We start from the raw sequence: 20,469 nt of genomic DNA, 5'->3' as shown, positions 1-20,469 counted from the left end.
AATCATCTTTTTTACCTCGTCAGCAGCTTTGAGTTTATGAGGGAAGGGATGACCGTGGGTTGTAAGTGAGCCAGTTGACGAGGTTGACTGTGACTAACTGAGCCAGTTGACGAAGTCGACTGACTAACCGTGCCAGTCGACAAGCCTGACTGTGAGCCGGCGGCCCAGCCCTCCTCCTCAGCCGCCGTGACGTGTGGTCGTCCAAGGAGCAATAAAACCATTACCCTCTCCCTCCCTCCTGCCACCTACGCTTGCAACGTGTTCACCACACCATCTGTTGCCGTCGTCAGCACAAGTCCTGAGCTATGTGCGTAGATTTTCCCTTGGGTCTATTCTACCTCAGCGAACTCCTATCACATATCTGGGACGTTTCGTGATGCATACAAAGTATGATAACAGAATACAGTAAACAATGAATATTAATAAGTGACCAGACATCAAACCGATCATGTGGTGGGAAGACACGTGAAGCAGAGATGCGTCAACGTTGAGGTGTGGGTGGGCACAACATGACTCCTGAGACTGTCTCTAGGGGGATGACGGTAGGGAGTTGGGGATGGAAGCTAGCATCTAGGAACGGCCGGAGGTGGATGATGTAAAGCTGGTTTCCGCTGCAGGTGTGTATTCTGGCTGGCGCACAGGGTGAGGTTAGCTTGTGGAGGGTTATGCATGTTATCAAAGAAAACATCTTTTCTTCCTGTAGTGTGGAAGTTGATGAATTCATTTTTACGGATGCAGATGGTTGTGATCGTGGACATAAGTAAAGGAGGTGGCTTTGGGCGTTCCACCAGGGGGGTGGGGGAACAGTAGCCTCAACACAGCAACAACCACCCGATACATCAGCCACAGGACAGAGCAACCATTAGGTACAACAGCTCCAACACAGCACTTGACACTAGGGACAGCAGCCCTAACACAGCAAGAACCAATCAGTATGACAGCTCCAGCACAGCGCCAGTAATCAGCCACAGCAACCCCAACACAGCACTAACCATCTGCTGCAACACGAACTACGAGAAACAAAAGCTCCAACACGCGACCAGCTACCAGGTACAGCAGCAAGCACCAAGTTCAGCATTCTCAACACAGCACAAACCACCTAATACATTAGCCTCAACACATTACCGACCAAGTAATACAGTAGCCTTAGCACGGCACCAACCACCCGGTACAGCAGCCCCAAACCACAACCAGGAGCCAGTGGTAAACAGAAGGTACAAGAGGAATAGCAGCAATCACAGGCCCCGCTCGCTGCTGTGCCAGCCCCGGGCTCCTCCTCTGGTTATCACCACATTACTGCCCTTCCTTCACGCTTCATCGCCTCTTTTATTCTCCTCCTATTATCACATCATTGTGTTGTACATTACCATTATTACCCACTCTGTCTCCTGCCCCACCGCTATGTCTCCACACACACACACACACACACACACACACACACACACACACAAAGAGCCTCAGACAATACGAATGGAATGAGGTTCTTTTGCATTTTGATAATTGTCTGCTCTTAGTGGCGTGTCAGACCAGGCATGTACTCCCGCCACTTCCTCTGACCACACACACCGTCATTCGTGCTATTTTGTACTCACTCGTGCACTTCTCATTTCATCCAATAAATTCTCATTTTCTTTAACAGTGAACGAAATATGTATTGATAATACATATAATATTTCTCTGTCGTCACCGTTAATATTTACCGCAAGCCTTAACCTCGTAAGGAAGTTCACAGTTGACTTGCGTCTCAACACCTCTCCAACTATTTCTTTCTGTCCAGCGTGCCGCTGCTTCCCTCTCCCCATTCTACAGCCATCAATATGACCATTGCTCCCACGTTGTTTACACGTACCCCTGCCGCCGAGGACTGGGTTCGAGACAGTATTCTGATTGCTGTTCCCCATAGTTTGTGTGTGGAGATCAGGCACGCGAGGATTGACCGTTATGACACCGCCCTCTGCCTTCCTAAAGCTAAGCTGTGGAATTCTCACACTCCATCTGCCTTGCTCTCTTCCTTTACCCGCTAGTTCAACCTTTATGGGTCAGGTCGACAAACACCTACGGAACACTGACTAATTTCCACTTCTTCCCTCTCTTTTTCCTGTTACCCAAGATGGCCAATGAGTGGGGGGCACGTTTCGCCCGTGACAAGTCAGTCTTTGTGTATATAATAATAATAATAATAATAATAATAATAATAATAATAATAATACTTATTATGAACAATAATATTATCATTATTATCATTTCAAGAAATGAGCTTTTCTGAATGCACTTAACCATAAGGAACCCAACCTCTCCAGTACAACGGTTCGGTCCCTGAGCAGGAAGGTCCGACCCTGGAACACGACGGAATGACAGCGTGACCTGACCCTCAGAGGTCATGCTCAGCAGATTAATATCTGTAACCCTCCTCAGACACTCACCAGGATCTTGATGTTTCAAAACGTGCCACAAAACCTTTGACTCCAGTACACAGAACAAACTTATCTTGAACACTTATAACTTGGGATCAGGATCCTCATATGAACATTACAGAGGCAGACAATAACATCCAAAACGCTGGTAAAGACGATGATGGGTTGACCGAGAACAACCAACCATCCTTGCGTCACCAACCTCATACTGTGACGTATATTGCAACATGATTACTCAACACATACCTGATAACCTCTCACCATCCAGTGGTTAATATCTACTACAGGAGGCGAACAAGGCTTCATCATCACGCACACAAATTAACCATGGAAGTCACAAAGCTTCTCTGGCTTAATCAAATACCATTCATAAAAAGACATCGGCCTTAATCCGTAATGGCTTCATCAAATACGGTTTATACCACGATCATAAACTGTTACAGGAACGATTCGAAGATTACAGCTATACCTTACAGGTCATGCCAGGGCCTGTACTGCTTTACGAGCTGATGTAATAACAAGGGTTGAGAAGTCTATAAAATGCCTATATGACTTCCGATCTTAGGGTGAGCAATAACTCTCTTTCATGGTGCATATTCACAAGTGTATATCGTTTGTTTACACGAGGCTGTGAGGCTGAGTGAGGCAGGGGTTACTAGGGACGCTTTCCTATACAACGGCTGTAGCCAGCCAGTGTGGGGGTCACAAAACCTTCCACCTACACAACTTTAAGGACACGACCTACGTACAGACTCCGCTGGTTTACATGGGGAATTCTCATCACGCCTGTCTCATTCTTCTTCCATGCTGAGCAATCATGTCACTCTGGCTATCTTCCGTACAGCTGTTATTATATCAGTCCCAGTATGTTTACATATCACGTCAGTCTCACCATCTCCTGATAGGTGCCTGTCCTACACACTGACTTACCGGTGTTACTCCGTAAGATGAGCTGACGAACTGGTATCTTCATCCGACGAAAAACTTCAAAAAGTGAACTTATGTCTTGAAGGTCAGACCGCTTGGCAGCTCCACAGTAAAGCATTTTCTTCTGAATCATATTATCTCGTCTTTGACCATCTGATACACGAGGTCATTGCACTGTGTTGCCCCTGAATCCTCGTGGTCTCTTATAAGATAAATGTCTGGCAAGTCCAGCTAAAATGACGTCACTACAATCTTGAGAAAAGGTCACTTACCATCAGTCAAAATATCTTCACCACTACGAAGAACTGGTCAATGTCGTATATGACCTCAATTACGAAATGACCTCCGCTGACCCCAGGGTGGACCTCGCAACCTCGCTAGTAACTATGACAACGCGGGACCCCCGCCAGGCCACCAGAACCGCTAGTCTCCCCCTTTTTTGGAGGGAAGGAAGGGGGGGGGGGGTGCTTGGGGGAAGGTACCCTTTGGCTAGTGGGGGGGGGGGGGGTACCTGGTGCTGGGGCGGCATGTGTTGTGGGTGGGGGGGGGGGGTACTAAGCCGGCATTAATGTATGTGAATATTATTATCATTATTTCATTTATGAATTCACGAGTCATATGCATAATAATGAATGGTGTTCAGTCGTATTTTTGTTCATGATGATGATGATGGATTTAATGTGAACAGTAATGGTAATTCGCCGAGCATTATATACAGAGCAACAACATACCCCTAAACTGGGGTCAAACAAGCTGTGTGGGAATTTTGTTAAGTGTTAATGTTACCAATAATACTTTGATCATTAATGGCCAATGAAAATATGTATGATCAGATTGATATTACTAATAAATACGCAAGGTTAGGCTTCAGCCTATGGCAATAATTACCTTGTATAATTCATGAACGAAAATGGTCCGGCAGATTTAGGTTGCGAACGAAACATTCCCACTAAAATTTAACATCAACAGGAGAGCATTTTGTTATTCCACGAGAAAATGTGAGGCTGTCCTGACTACGAACCTGAAGAACTCGGCTGATGTCCATGTTCATATAAGTTTCAGAGGGAAAAATATATCACAAAGCTCTTTAAATTTTATTAGCTTTAAGTCATTTCATTGGTATCATTCACGGTAAGACGAAATTATGTCAAATGTCACGACCGGCGATTGTTAAACAAGCAGTTAATCCATTAGCCTCGTGAGGCACGACCAATGCAAGACAAATTTTCTTTATTTATAGGAGGATGACCTTTGGTAAAGGCCAGGGACCTCGTCCTGCAGCTGCTGGTGTAGCGAGTCTCGCCACACACACACAGCTCCACCTCGTCCTAATTATGACACAAGTGCCAATACACGCACATTAAGGCGCCATTCACGACTGACTGACGTTCAATATGGCTAATGCGGGAGGTGACGAACCCTTGAAGGCAGCGTTGTGGTCCAGCCTGGCCAACCCTGGCCTCCAGTGACGGCATCCTCGCAACTCTGCCACGTCGTACAGAAACCTACATTACCATTCTTAGTGGCTTCTGATCATCCCAATACACACACACACACACACACACACACATATATATATATATATATATATATATATATATATATATATATATGGTGAGGTGCCTGAGGATTGGCGGAATGCGTGCATAGTGCCATTGTACAAAGGCAAAGGGGATAAGAGTGAGTGCTCAAATTACAGAGGTATAAGTTTGTTGAGTATTCCTGGTAAATTATATGGAAGGGTATTGATTGAGAGGGTGAAGGCAAGTACAGAGCATCAGATTGCGGAAGAGCAGTGTGGTTTCAGAAGTGGTAGAGGATGTGTGGGTCAAGTGTTTGCTTTGAAGAATGTATGTGAGAAATACTTAGAAAAGCAAATGGATTTGTATGTAGCATTTATGGATCTGGAGAAGGCATATGATAGAGTTGATAGAGATGCTCTGTGGAAGGTATTAAGAATATATGGTGTGGGAGGCAAGTTGTTAGAAACAGTGAAAAGTTTTTATCGAGGATGTAAGGCATGTGTACGTGTAGGAAGAGAGGAAAGTGATTGGTTCTCAGCGAATGTAGGTTTGCGGCAGGGGTGTGTGATGTCTCCATGGTTGTTTAATTTGTTTATGGATGGGGTTGTTAGGAAGGTGAATGCAAGAGTTTTGGAAAGAGGGGCAAGTATGAAGTCTGTTGGGGATGAGAGAGCTTGGGAAGTGAGTCAGTTGTTGTTCGCTGATGATACAGCGCTGGTGGCTGATTCATGTGAGAAACTGCAGAAGCTGGTGACTGAGTTTGGTAAAGTGTGTGAAAGAAGAAAGTTAAGAGTAAATGTGAATAAGAGCAAGGTTATTAGGTACAGTAGGGTTGAGGGTCAAGTCAATTGGGAGGTAAGTTTGAATGGAGAAAAACTGGAGGAAGTAAAGTGTTTTAGATATCTGGGAGTGGATCTGGCAGCGGATGGAACCATGGAAGCGGAAGTGGATCATAGGGTGGGGGAGGGGGCGAAAATCCTGGGAGCCTTGAAGAATGTGTGGAAGTCGAGAACATTATCTCGGAAAGCAAAAATGGGTATGTTTGAAGGAATAGTGGTTCCAACAATGTTGTATGGTTGCGAGGCGTGGGCTATGGATAGAGTTGTGCGCAGGAGGATGGATGTGCTGGAAATGAGATGTTTGAGGACAATGTGTGGTGTGAGGTGGTTTGATCGAGTAAGTAACGTAAGGGTAAGAGAGATGTGTGGAAATAAAAAGAGGGTGGTTGAGAGAGCAGAAGAGGGTGTTTTGAAATGGTTTGGACACATGGAGAGAATGAGTGAGGAAAGATTGACCAAGAGGATATATGTGTCGGAGGTGGAGGGAACGAGGAGAAGTGGGAGACCAAATTGGGGGTGGAAAGATGGAGTGAAAAAGATTTTGTGTGATCGGGGCCTGAACATGCAGGAGGGTGAAAGGAGGGCAAGGAATAGAGTGAATTGGATCGATGTGGTATACCGGGGTTGACGTGCTGTCAGTGGATTGAATCAGGGCATGTGAAGCGTCTGGGGTAAACCATGGAAAGCTGTGAAGGTATGTATATTTGCGTGTGTGGACGTATGTATATACATGTGTATGGGGGGGGGGGGCCATTTCTTTCGTCTGTTTCCTTGCGCTACCTCGCAAACGCGGGAGACAGCGACAAAGTATAATAAATAAAAAATAATATATATATATATATATATATATATATATATATATATATATATATATATATATGGACAGGGAAGAGAATACTGTCCACATATGTCATGTGTGTTGCAGGAGGCGTCTAAGCGGGAAGAGAGCGGGCAGACTGGAGAGACGGGAAACCCTTCCATCATCTAATGTCTAACATCCTCTAATATATCTGTCTATCATCCCTAATATCTCGGTCTAACATCCTCTAATACATCTGTCTAACAGCAGGAACAGAAGGAAAAGTCGAGCAACAACTTGTCGTTGATGGCCCAGTCGTCTGTCCCTGAAGATGGAAAAGTCAACCAGTAGAGAAAAGTTATTTCCATCTGACTACAGACTCTTGCCTACTGTGCATACTGCAGTTTATGTAATACATCGACAACTGGAACAATGAAGGAATAAAATACAGCCCAGTACGTTGATCCCAGACCATACATGACGTCAGCAGTAACCCAGACCATACATGACGTCAGCAGTAATTAAACTAACACATGGAGCACGTCGTCCAGTGTGATCCGCTCTGTCAGGAAATACTTAAAACAGGTCAACAGCCGCTCAGGCACATGTCACCAACACGTCACGCCAAGCTTCAAGCTGATGGATGAAACACGTCAAGCTAAGCTTTAAAATGTGTCGAATAACGCGTCGGTCTAGTGACAGGCGAATGCGACCTTGGTGAAGATATTGCATCGCATGTTGCATGGTCAAACAGTTTCTGCAACATTGTCCAGTTTATCAATAATGTGGGAGGTGTGGTTTGGACATCTCAAAGGATCTTTTTAATACAGGAACGTGACCCCTCCACCCGTGTCCCCCCCCCCCCCCCACTAATGATCAGTACCACGTTTATACCCAGGTCAGGGTGGTCATCACATTGTAACAAGTCATTATACCCAGGTCAGGGTGGTCAACACATTGTAACAAGTCATTATACCCAGGTCAGGGTGGTCAACACATTGTAACAAGTCATTATACCCAGGTCAGGGTGGTCAACACATTGTAACAAGTCATTATACCCAGGTCAGGGTGGTCAACACATTGTAACAAGTCATTATACCCAGGTCAGGGTGGTCAACACATTGTAACAAGTCATTATACCCAGGTCAGGGTGGTCAACACATTGTAACAAGTCATTATACCCAGGTCAGGGTGGTCAACACATTGTAACAAGTCATTATACCCAGGTCAGGGTGGTCAACACATTGTAACAAGTCATTATACCCAGGTCAGGGTGGTCAACACATTGTAACAAGTCATTATACCCAGGTCAGGGTGGTCAACACATTGTAACAAGTCATTATACCCAGGTCAGGGTGGTCAACACATTGTAACAAGTCATTATACCCAGGTCAGGGTGGTCAACACATTGTAACAAGTCATTATACCCAGGTCAGGGTGGTCAACACATTGTAACAAGTCATTATACCCAGGTCAGGGTGGCCAACACATTGTAACAAGTCATTATACCCAGGTCAGGGTGGCCAACACATTGTAACAAGTCATTATACCCAGGTCAGGGTGGCCAACACATTGTAACAAGTCATTATACCCAGGTCAGGGTGGCCAACACATTGTAACAAGTCATCATACCCAGGTCAGGGTGGTCAACACATTGTAACAAGTCATTATACCCAGGTCAGGGTGGTCAACACATTGTAACAAGTCATTATACCCAGGTCAGGGTGGTCAACACATTGTAACAAGTCATTATACCCAGGTCAGGGTGGTCAACACATTGTAACAAGTCATTATACCCAGGTCAGGGTGGTCAACACATTGTAACAAGTCATTATACCCAGGTCAGGGTGGCCAACACATTGTAACAAGTCATTATACCCAGGTCAGGGTGGACAACACATTGTAACAAGTCATTATACCCAGGTCAGGGGGGGTCAACACATTGTAACAAGTCATTATACCCAGGTCAGGGTGGTCAACACATTGTAACAAGTCATTATACCCAGGTCAGGGTGGCCAACACATTGTAACAAGTCATTATACCCAGGTCAGGGTGGTCAACACATTGTACCAAGTCATTATACCCAGGTCAGGGTGGTCAACACATTGTACCAAGTCATTATACCCAGGTCAGGGTGGTCAACACATTGTAACAAGTCATTATACCCAGGTCAGGGTGGTCAACACATTGTAACAAGTCATTATACCCAGGTCAGGGTGGTCAACACATTGTACCAAGTCATTATACCCAGGTCAGGGTGGTCAACACATTGTAACAAGTCATTCTCGTTAAATATTCCAAGTTGGAAAAGCATCCACGTTCTAACTATCCCTCAAAGCTATACGATTATTCACTGCCACAATGAAAATGTAAATTCTTAAACATGAAAATGTACAAGAAATACTTACCAATGATAGATTACCACCGTTTCAAATGTCATTTTTAACTTGAACTAGATTGTCCTCTTAACAACAACAAAACTTGGCTTATCGGGAGATTATTGATAAACTATCTTTAATATCATGAGTGATAAATCATTACATTACCTATGTTGACCAGCTACAGCAAGTTTCATCCATGCCATCTTGGTCTCTGTACACCTCTTCCTCCTCCTCCTCCTCTACGTCTCAATAAACCTCCGACATCACGTGTGGTCGACGACCTGATCACCAACGCCATACACGTTGCACTGTGCAGCAGTCCACCCGGGACCGCACACCGTCGCCTGCTACCCACACACTGCCGGCTTCAAACTGTCATTAGGGACTCGGTGTGTGTGTTGTTTGGCGGTTGAAACACTCGAGTGAAGCATTTCGATGGTTCGTTTCGCTGAGAGATTCGAATATCACAACTGGTGGTTCAGAGAGTGGGATGAAGCATCATGGTGGTTCATGACGGTTCGTTGGGAAATTGAAACACAACGAACTGATGGCTCAGAAACTTTGATGAAGCAACTCGATGGTTCATTACGGTTCGGTGGCAGGCAAAATTAGGATTGGTGTCTCGGGTGAATCTACGAAAATTCAAAGGCTGATTTTAAAATGGGTTCATTTCATATTCGAAACCACTGTAAAATAACTGGGAAAAGACACATGTTGACCTTCCCTCTCCTCAGGCAACGATTCTACCTTACTGACCACCTGTCAGCCGACAGTCATTAGACCCAGTAATGATACAAACAAAGTCTGGCATGGAAGGAAATGAATCAATCTTAGATAACCACAATGATAGCGTCACTAAGATCGTTAACCACAACGAAACGATCATTAAGCATACCAGAGTGGCCTATTGTATAGTCCTTTCCTTCTACACTTTATAGCTCACTTTACTTAAAGAACGAGTTGTACAACCCTTGTGAATGACGAAATAACCCTTGTGCATGATGATACAACCCTTGAGCACGACGGTAGGACCCGTCACCATAAAGGGATGACCTATAACCTGACCTCTGCCTTTAACTTCAGTAGCATATACTCATAACTCCCTCATCCCCAGCCATCAATGTGAACCAAACTTATTTACATCGTAGAGACCCAGATAAGCACTACACGCCCATCCTCAAGTCAAGTCCTCAACTTCATCATCCACCTGAAGCTGTTCTCCCCAGACACTTGGGAGCTGCACTATCTCGACTGCGTCCTGGTCACGACCCATCTCCCCAAAGCACTTTCGGTATCGATTCAAACCATCACAACACGTAGCCAGCTTTCACGGCGAAAGCAATGACCATCGACTACAGTGTCCTACACTTACCCCACGAAAACAACACATCACACTCTCGCCCTATGATCCTGCCCAGTGAACGTGGCTGGCTTCCTGGGAGTTGCGGGAGCCCTATATGAGGAGGTCCTGGGGCAAGGATGTAAGGCAAGGTTTGCAGGTATGTAGTATGTAGATATGTATACACCAGCTCTACTGGAAATGTGACACAAAATGAACTATTTGTCGATATATAGCCAATAATTAGACGTGACTGGAATAACTAAATTTGACAACATAAGCGGATGAGCCAGTTTGACCACAAGCCATACAGCAAACACAATTTTATTTACTAATTCTTTTTCCACTTTTCGTGGCCTTATTTAGCAACAGGATATTACAATAAATTCTGGAAGTCATGAAATATTGGAATGAGAAGAAATATTATCAAACGTAATTCTCCAGACCGTCACCTCGTTTACTGAAATCACATTCCATTTTCTATCTGAAAATCTTCGATGATGAGAGAGCCAGGCGTCATGTGAACTAACAACTCAACTCCATTTCAACACAGAAACAACAACACCTGATCATGCAGTAGTAAGTGAGGGACACCAAGTACACGGGAGCTCCCAACACACAAATCAACCCAAAATACGTCAAAAATTATTCAAATATTGTCACGTGAAACTTTGAATAATTAGTCACACGACGGATACATTTTTGGTCAGAGGGACGCGTTCATTCCGTGACGTGGACAAATGATACGTCAAAGTGAAATGGACAACTACAGAACTAAGTTTGTACCACTGAGAGAGAGGGACCTGTACCTCACTACATCAGTCACTCAAGAGTTACCTATATCAGACCTTAGTTCCCTCTCTTCTTCCTGAGTGTTGTGTGTAACTACCAGTCTCCATGTATGAGGAGGAGGAGGAGGAGGAGAGTTTTCATAATAGTGGTTCCCTCATGATCTCCTAATGTATCAAGGTACACTTTAAATTCATTTGACATTCATTCCCTAGTGACCGTAATTCAGGTGTCGGCTTGAAAGTAAAAGGCGACCAAGAGCACTGATCAAGGACACAGTAAGGGGCATTGGTGACCAAAGTCGATGGTGACAGGAAACAATTCCTCTAACATTCTGTGTAACATTCACTTCTCAGTTTCCTTCAGTGTTTTTACATTTTTGGGGTTTACTCACGTGGATGACTCTTAACTTATGTTTGAATCACTCACGTAGGTTACAGAACTACTCAAAATTACACAAGGTCTCTCTCTAACTCAGACTTGGCTCATCATCTTGTATAACATAAAAGTGTAGCCCCCGAGGCAGATCGCTGACGACCAGAGAACAGCGGGACTGGTGATCATCCCGCTGGAACTTCATCTGTAACTTGTTCTGTTTTGAAGATAAAGAGTCCTATTCACTTGTGACCTTCGCTACTTCCTCTGTACATAATATTTAATCAGGTTTAGAAGGATTTCCCTTGTGTCTGCCGGAAATTATAATTCCTTCATAAAAACCTGCTGTGTGGGAAACTGCTGCAGTATTTCTGACTACCCTCCTCCTCCTCTCCCCTGAAAGACACGAGTCACTTTCATAAAAATCCTGAGGAGTTGAGAAATTATCTCCTACCAGACGCCGCTGAACCTGAGGCCTGACAGTTTAGATTCCCTGGACAAATCTCCTCCAAGCTACTTGATCCTCGACTTTCTCCAATCCTCTTCTGAAAAACATCTTTTCTTCGTGTTATGTTCCTTATATTATCATTCATCATTATTCTCGGTCTCACGATTGGCCTTGTTCTTAATATCTACGCAAAAATAACTTAAAAGAATCAAGAGCGTCAAACGTTCTTTTAAGATATTCACAAGAACAATGAAGATGTTCCCGGACTCTGTACCAGCAGCGAGAGAGGTGTGACGTTCACCTTCCATGATACCATCTCTCTCAAAGGTTTCCTCTCATCTTCAACCATAAAACAATGTCAACAAACCACAGCCAAAAGTTCAGCTTCTCGATGAACGGCCATGATTCACTTCCAAACAGAAACAAATGTAAAAATCTAGAACTAATGTCGGCCTGCTTCACTACCCAAAGCGCTTCCCTAACGGAGACGGATACAGAGATGTAAGTAATGCAACTAAATATAAAAATAAACTCATGATTAGAAGCAAGAAGGCTGGACAGCTGGTAAGGATGGAGGTGATTTCTCCTGATGGTGCTACAGAAACAGTGCAGCCTGGTATATACTGTTCCTCTTACATACATTACCTGCAAGTTTATTGTAAACAACTCAAGAGTTCTCACACAAGATACGACATATAAACAATATGATCATTACTGATATATACTAACATCAACAGTAAAGAATTCCTTTACGAATATATACAGAATATGTACAAACGCACTGTGCTTAACAGATCGATTATATGAATAACATATTAATCAGAGCTTCCGTCATTAACCAACTGTTGTTTGCGATGGCTGGTCGACATTTAACAACAATTACAATACTTGATTCTGGACGATTTATATTTACGTCCACAGTGTGTGACCCCTGAGGGCTATGACCTGTACACAGCCACAACAGCTTCATCATACAACTGAACAGAAATTTGCCATATATCAAAATTGGACTTTGCTTTTTAACTGTTTACATTTATAAATGTAACACCACGTACCAAGCTTACGATTCTGTCGTTTCACATCCATTAAATTATACAGGAATTTACACCGTAAATGAAGATATCCGTAAACAAAAAAAGATCACAAGCAGGAAGTCACTCTGTTTTAGGAAACAAAAATTTAAAAGTTCTGAAAATTTTTGTTCACTGCATTTTTTCTTTAACAATGTGACATGATCAATAGCTACACTATTGACAAGTATTGTTGTGGACACTTCATCACATCATATATATCATCTAACAAGATGATATATAGAGACAGTGATCTTCCCCGTCTCACACTTGTGTTCACACCAGATTTCCTACCATGTCACAGCACAATGGTAGAGAGTGGTGTTTTGCACCTCGCTCAAGTATCAGAGGCACAGTAATATCCACTAGTACGCCATCAATGATTTTTTCCAGATCTAAAATCGTAGATGTTATAATAGTTATATATCAAGCTTAGATACAAACACACATCAGAGAACCGGTCTGTAAAGCTTCATTGAACACAAACTGACTTTTTCATAAGCCTTCCTCTACCACAATTCTCACACTTCTCTCCATGGTTCTTTCAGCGAGTTTTCTCACACACTGTTGCTCTTCAAACTCTATAATCAGAATGAAAGGAAACATAATAATGACATACATATGACTTTCAACAACAGAATTCTGTTGTGTGTGTGTGTGTGTGTGTGTGTGTGTGTGTGTGTGTGTGTGTGTGTGTGTGTAAGATAAGCGATTGCATATGAAGTGTGGTGTCAGAAGTGAGGACGTATCATATGGAGTGCAGGATATAGTAAGTGAAGTGTTAAGTTTACTGCCGCAAGTAAAGTTTGGAGTATAGTACATGGGATGTAGGTAATAACAAGTGGAGTGTGGAGTATACTATTTGAATAACTTTAGTATATGCTTCTTTGTTTCATTTGAATTTCTACAAACACGAAAGTACGGGTCAGTGTCAGCCCCGGACTGGACTGAACACTGCAATTCGCGGGAAAAATCAGAAAAAATATCTCACTTGTGCAGAGACAGCCAATGTGAACTCTGGAGATTTAATAAACAAACTCTTTCCCCACAATGTTTGCTCGTGTGTGACGATGAATATTCTGACTTATAAATATCACATAACTTGCTTACCATGCAAACCTCGATGCCACAACCAATCCATTTCTCATGCACAGTAAACCTTCCTGACGGTCAACTCTTGTTTATGCCTGGCCACCACAGACCGACCCCAGGTACCCCAGGCTTGGCGTAATCTTTCCATTTTTGTCCAGCAAATAGCGGTCGATTATCAATAACAGTTACGTTTTCGCAGTCCTAATTGTAGGCATTTTTGTGGAGATTTATAAATCCGCGAGACTTAACCAGGATTTTTAAATCCGCATGAACCGAACTCGTTTTGAACGAACATCTCTCTGAAGCATCGACCTTTTCACACCGAATTTTCCCCCGACACCGACAACACATAACCGGGAGGATGATACCCACCGCAGCAACGGCTCGAGGTTATCAACTTTTTTTCTGAAAGTTTCACAAACGATTCGTGGAGGTATGTTCAGTTTTGAGACCACACACACACACACACACACATCCCCGAGATAACGTAATTCTCTCTGACTTGCGATACACAAAGAATAACTCCTGTGATGGTAACATTGTCCCTAAAAGCACAAAAACGTGCAGACCTGGGGCAGACGAGCTCCCCCCTCCCCAGGACCTTGTCAATAATCACCCTCTAACGGCAAAGTCCCCCAGACCTTCTCAAGAATAAAGACCTTCCCTACCTCTCTTCCCTCCCTTCCTCCCTCCCTTCTAGGAAAAGGACGACCTCATGGAACTAGAGCTTCCTCAGGAAGCAGACCTTCCTGGCGACATTCTTTATCCTGTGTGAGTAAGACTTTCCATATACGTAGCGACTGACCCTGGCATTAATGTCTGTCCCCAGAAGCAAAGACTAACCGTTGGGGCAAAGACCTTGTATGATCCCGAGTTATAAAGCCTCACCGGCGCCACGTGGATTCCTCTGGAAGTCAAGACTTCTTCTAAAACAAAATATTTCCCTGAAAACACAGACCTCCCCTCACAACATAGATGTTCCTAGGAAACAAAGTCTGGGTTTCCCCGGGAAACAATGGCTTTCCCGAGAAATAGAGGCTTCCCCTCGCTAACAAAGGCTTTTCCTAGAAATACAGACTTCCTCTGGAAACAAATGATTCCTGGAAGAAGTGAGGAAAACATTATAAAGGGAACATTTTTCATCTATTTTACCTTTCCCAGTATAGGTTCCCCACTCAGCAACAGACCCTGTAAGAGTAATCCCATTAGGGTATTCATACCAACCTTCAGCGTCTTTCTAAAACCCTCGGGGAAAAACTGTGTTGGCTGAGGGTGTGAGTGGAACCACTTTGACCAGTAAGGAACTCGTCAGGTCACCTGGTGACACACATGGTCCAGGGCAGGACGTGCGTCATTGGCGCTCTCGAGTCGCCTACAAGTCAACATTTATTTTTTCTTACGTTGAAAGCTCCACTCACGTACTAAGTCCACATCAAGGCCAGGCCTTATTAAAATATTGAGAGGATTATGAAAGGTAAAAGAAAAGAAAAGGGAAAGTATTTATGAATTTTGGAAGACGTGAAAAATGGTTCTCTTAAAATAGCAGCTGACCAGAGCGAGGCGATGACAATATCCTGGAGGGTCAGAGTGGCGACCACCTGCCCGACGTCCGTGCCCACAGTCACCTGGTACCAACCAGTGATGCACAGACACAAGAACCGGACTGTACCTACGACTGTGGATTGCATAGACAATCCATGGACAAGTGCACAACTAAGCAAGCAAATAACTTAGTTTTCCATAGTTATGTATATCAACCAACATGAAACTATTCATCACAATGCTAGCTATTAAATACGTAACATATGTAACACAGTATTACTGCAGTTCAACAGGTATGTAACTCTACATCACTCAGTGTTCATCATGAAATACATAATGTCAACACAATACTACTGCAATTCAACCAATATGTAACTTTACATCACTCAACATTCAGCATTATATACATAATGTATGACAGCTTAATGCTACTACAATTCCACCAATATGCAACTTTATTTCACGTAAAGTTCAGCGACTCACAACGAGAAGTATAATGTATAAAACATCAGATTTCCTCGGTAAAACTTCCTGTAACATGTAGACAGACTTCAGTCATGTGCTTATCCAAAGCATAGAAGAATCCAGCTTCACATTGATCTTTTGTGATTAACTATCTAGATTCTGTCATGATACCTGAATTATGTAATTCCTCAACTGTGTATTTCTATTTATTTCTATTTATGTTGATGAGGGATTGTGTGTTCTTGAATACAGAACTATGGTTTTAACCTGATAATCTGCAATACCTACATTGCGTACTCAAGTAAATTTTAATTGTCATTTGTGAAATGGTGTTAGAGAGAGAGAGAGAGAGAGAGAGAGAGAGAGAGAGAGAGAGAGAGAGAGAGAGAGAGAGAGAGAGAGAGAGAGAGAGAGAGAGAGAATCAATCACTTTCTCTACGATAGTTTTCTTGCACCACTTAACCTATCCTCTGGCTCGGGTAGTGCCCCTCAGCCATTACTGTCGCAAAACCTTGATTATCATTACGATCGTAACTTCATTATAATGTCAGCCACCATCATCGTCTCACTGTAGTTTACCAGTGTTCAGACCTGAACAAACTGTCATCACTCAACATTACTCATTTTCTAGGTGTCACTATTCTTTCTCAGCGCCTCCAACCTTACCTCCAGCTGTGGCTGTCTCTTTATCAGCTTTATGTTCACTGATAACCTCTTCATCACTGTTACAGTTTTCAAATCCACCACTACTCTCTTCAGTAGTGTCACTGTTTTCATAAGCAGAAATTTCTTGATCACTCACAATCACTATGACGTGGTGTACCGGTTAGGGGGACGCATTCACGGGCCGCCCAGGGTTGAGCGCATAGGTTGAGTCCTGGTTGCGGCAGTCGGTCCACAGTCAGCTTAGCTGTTCATCTACCCTCAAAGGTTAGGGTTTGATATATATATATATATATATATATATATATATATATATATATATATATATATATATATATATATATATATATATAGCGTTAATGAAATGATCTCTATTGGGCTTTAGTTGTCCGTGTCGTCTCAACTAATATAAAATAATATCTTCACAGACATTAATACATTCGTCAGTAGACACTATCTTCATTTGTATCAATATCCACAAAACATTAACTTCACAGTGAATTGATTTCTTCACTAACATCACAAAGAACACTGAACTTTATCATCCCTAACTTCACAGACCTAAATCATACCCACCAATAACATCTCAGGCAGCAACATCACTCATCAACACTTGCCTTACCAACATCATCAGTCTCGACCGCCAACTCAAGCTCATCATTAGAATCTTTGTCACTTTCTTCATGCCAGCTACACCATCAACCTTCATCATCACTATCAGTAACATTAGTCATCACTATCTTCACTGTCACCAGTGTTGCTCATCACTTTCTTCACTGTCAACAGTATCAGTTATCACTATTTTCACTGCTAATTGCATTATTCATCTCTTTCTTCTGTCCACTGCATATCTCATCATTCTATTTTTGACAGCAGCACTCATCACTCATTTCACTCTTAATGTATCATTCATAAGTGACCTCAGAGCCAACATCACCACTCATTACTGACCTTAGGGTCAACATCACCACTCATTACTGACCACAGGGCCAACATCATGACTTGCTATTAGCTTCTGAGGTGAAGACATCCCTACTCATCACTCACTTCAGAGCCAATAACATCACTCATCACTGACCTCATACGTAACATCGTCTCACCTCATCATTGACTTCACAGATACCATCATCCCTCATCACCATTATTGTCACAAGCAGCAGAATCCATTTATATCACCATCAACTTCACAGGCAACTGAACTTCCTAAAATATGCAGGCAAAACAACTTCCTACGTCACCATTAACTACACTAACTACAGCTGTCCTTGACTTCCTTGTTCCACCTTCACATCAGCGACATCATTCGTCATCATTCAACTTCAGAGCCACAAGCACAACACTGTCGTCACTGACTTCATGAACTTCACTATAATCCATTACCATACTCACGGTCATGAGCGATGCCCATCGTCATGACCATCTCATGGGAGGGTAAATCCTCACCATTACATGACACATGAGGGCTGGCCATCATCATCATCACTAAGTATAGCGAGTTACCATCACAATCCTCACATCAGAGACCACACCATCACAATCCTCACATCAGAGACCACACCATCACAATCTTCACATCAGAGACCACACCATCACAATCCTCACATCAGAGACCACACCATCACAATCCTCACATCAGAGACCACACCATCACAATCCTCACATCAGAGACCACACCATCACAATCCTCACATCAGAGACCACACCATCACAATCCTCACATCAGAGACCACACCATCACAATCCTCACATCAGAGACCACACCATCACAATCCTCACATCAGAGACCACACCATCACAATCTTCACATCAGAGACCACACCATCACAATCCTCACATCAGAGACCACACCATCACAATCCTCACATCAGAGACCACACCATCACAATCCTCACATCAGAGACCACACCATCACAATCTTCACACGGATGAACGACCTTATCATCATGATGAACCAAGCCCGACCTATCCCCGCTTACCCCCACCAGCAGGTGCGTCTTCTTCATAATTTTCAAGGGCGTGAGTGCCACCCCCTCCATCACCATCACTACCTTCACAGGCGTGAGCGACCCCCCCATTATCATCACTATCTTCACAGGCAAGAAGGCACCCCATCAGCCTCACATTTTCACCGCCAGGGCCGCCCCATCAGCGCCGTCACTCAGATAAAGACTCCATCTTCGCCAGCAGCCAGAATAATTACGAAAAATTTTTGTCAGGATTTTCAAACGTTTTACTTAAAGGAGTTTCCAGCGTCTTAATATATATGCTGCCGGCGGGATTTTGGGAGTGCGGACCAGAGTTGGCAAGAATATTGATTTGAGAAAGTTTTTGATTTCGGATAACTTCCATTTTGCAAGAGAGTTGCCAAGAGAATTTTATATTTTTCAAGAACGCTGGAAAAACTACGTTTGGTACAAACCTCATTTATGACATTTGTTGGAGAATATCTCAAATCTGAGTAACCTACGCGATTTGAAGAAGAAAAAACACAAAACTTTTCGATAATGAACATTGTTGCTGAACATGATTCCGATCAGGAGAGTTCAAGGTAATTTAGATTCAGCAAGCAAGCAAGCAAGCAAGCAGCAAGCAAGCACGGGCGGTGTGGACGTCTTGCCAGGGTGTCATGTGACGTACTGCAGCCCTGACTGAGGCAGCCACACTCCCTCACCTCCCCTGACGTCTGCAGACTGCGCCCCTACACCGACGTAAACACAAATGTTGTCCCTATATATATATATATATATATATATATATATATATATATATATATATATATACATATATATATATATATATATATATTCTTTTTTTTCAAACTATTCGCCATTTCCCGCATTAGCAAGGTAGCGCTAAGAACAGAGGACTGGGCCTCTGAGGGAATATCCTCACCTGGCCCCCTTCTCTGTTCCTTTTTTTGGAAAATTAAAATATATATATATATATATATATATATATATATATATATATATATATATATATATATATATATATATATATATATATATATATATATATATATAAAATGCTATAAATGATATAAATGTGAATAAGAGCAAGGTTATTAGGTACAGTAGGGTTGAGGGTCAAGTCAATTGGGAGGTGAGTTTGAATGGAGAAAAACTGGAGGAAGTGAAGTGTTTTAGATATCTGGGAGTGGATCTGTCAGCGGATGGAACCATGGAAGCGGAAGTGGATCATAGGGTGGGGGAGGGGGCGAAAATTTTGGGAGCCTTGAAAAATGTGTGGAAGTCGAGAACATTATCTCGGAAAGCAAAAATGGGTATGTTTGAAGGAATAGTGGTTCCAACAATGTTGTATGGTTGCGAGGCGTGGGCTATGGATAGAGTTGTGCGCAGGAGGATGGATGTGCTGGAAATGAGATGTTTGAGGACAATGTGTGGTGTGAGGTGGTTTGATCGAGTAAGTAACGTAAGGGTAAGAGAGATGTGTGGAAATAAAAAGAGCGTGGTTGAGAGAGCAGAAGAGGGTGTTTTGAAATGGTTTGGGCACATGGAGAGAATGAGTGAGGAAAGATTGACCAAGAGGATATATGTGTCGGAGGTGGGGGGAACGAGGAGAAGAGGGAGACCAAATTGGAGGTGGAAAGATGGAGTGAAAAAGATTTTGTGTGATCGGGGCCTGAACATGCAGGAGGGTGTAAGGAGGGCAAGGAATAGAGTGAATTGGAGCGATGTGGTATACAGGGGTTGACGTGCTGTCAGTGGAGTAAATCAAGGCATGTGAAGCGTCTGGGGTAAACCATGGAAAGCTGTGTAGGTATGTATATTTGCGTGTGTGG

At 43.1% G+C, this 20,469-nt stretch overlaps 1 protein-coding gene across 7 annotated transcripts in view; it reads right to left on the bottom strand.

Annotated features, from left to right (window-relative positions):
* The window catches only part of alpha-Man-IIb (alpha-Mannosidase class II b), a 1,285,879-nt gene that overhangs the window by 474,941 nt on the left and 790,469 nt on the right, over positions 1 to 20,469 (bottom strand). The window contains exon 1 of one of the 7 annotated variants that reach the window (XM_071663887.1): positions 9,050 to 9,233. The exons of the other annotated variants lie outside the window; for them this stretch is intronic. The gene's annotated coding sequence lies outside the window, so the exon portion shown is untranslated. Of the gene's footprint in view, positions 1 to 9,049; positions 9,234 to 20,469 lie in introns of those variants that run through there. 7 annotated transcript variants of the gene reach the window in all.

The sequence above is a fragment of the Panulirus ornatus genome, chromosome 8 (genome assembly GCF_036320965.1).
Source record: "Panulirus ornatus isolate Po-2019 chromosome 8, ASM3632096v1, whole genome shotgun sequence".
Taxonomy (NCBI): Eukaryota; Metazoa; Arthropoda; class Malacostraca; order Decapoda; family Palinuridae; genus Panulirus; species Panulirus ornatus.
This window is presented reverse-complemented; position numbering and strand designations above follow the sequence as displayed.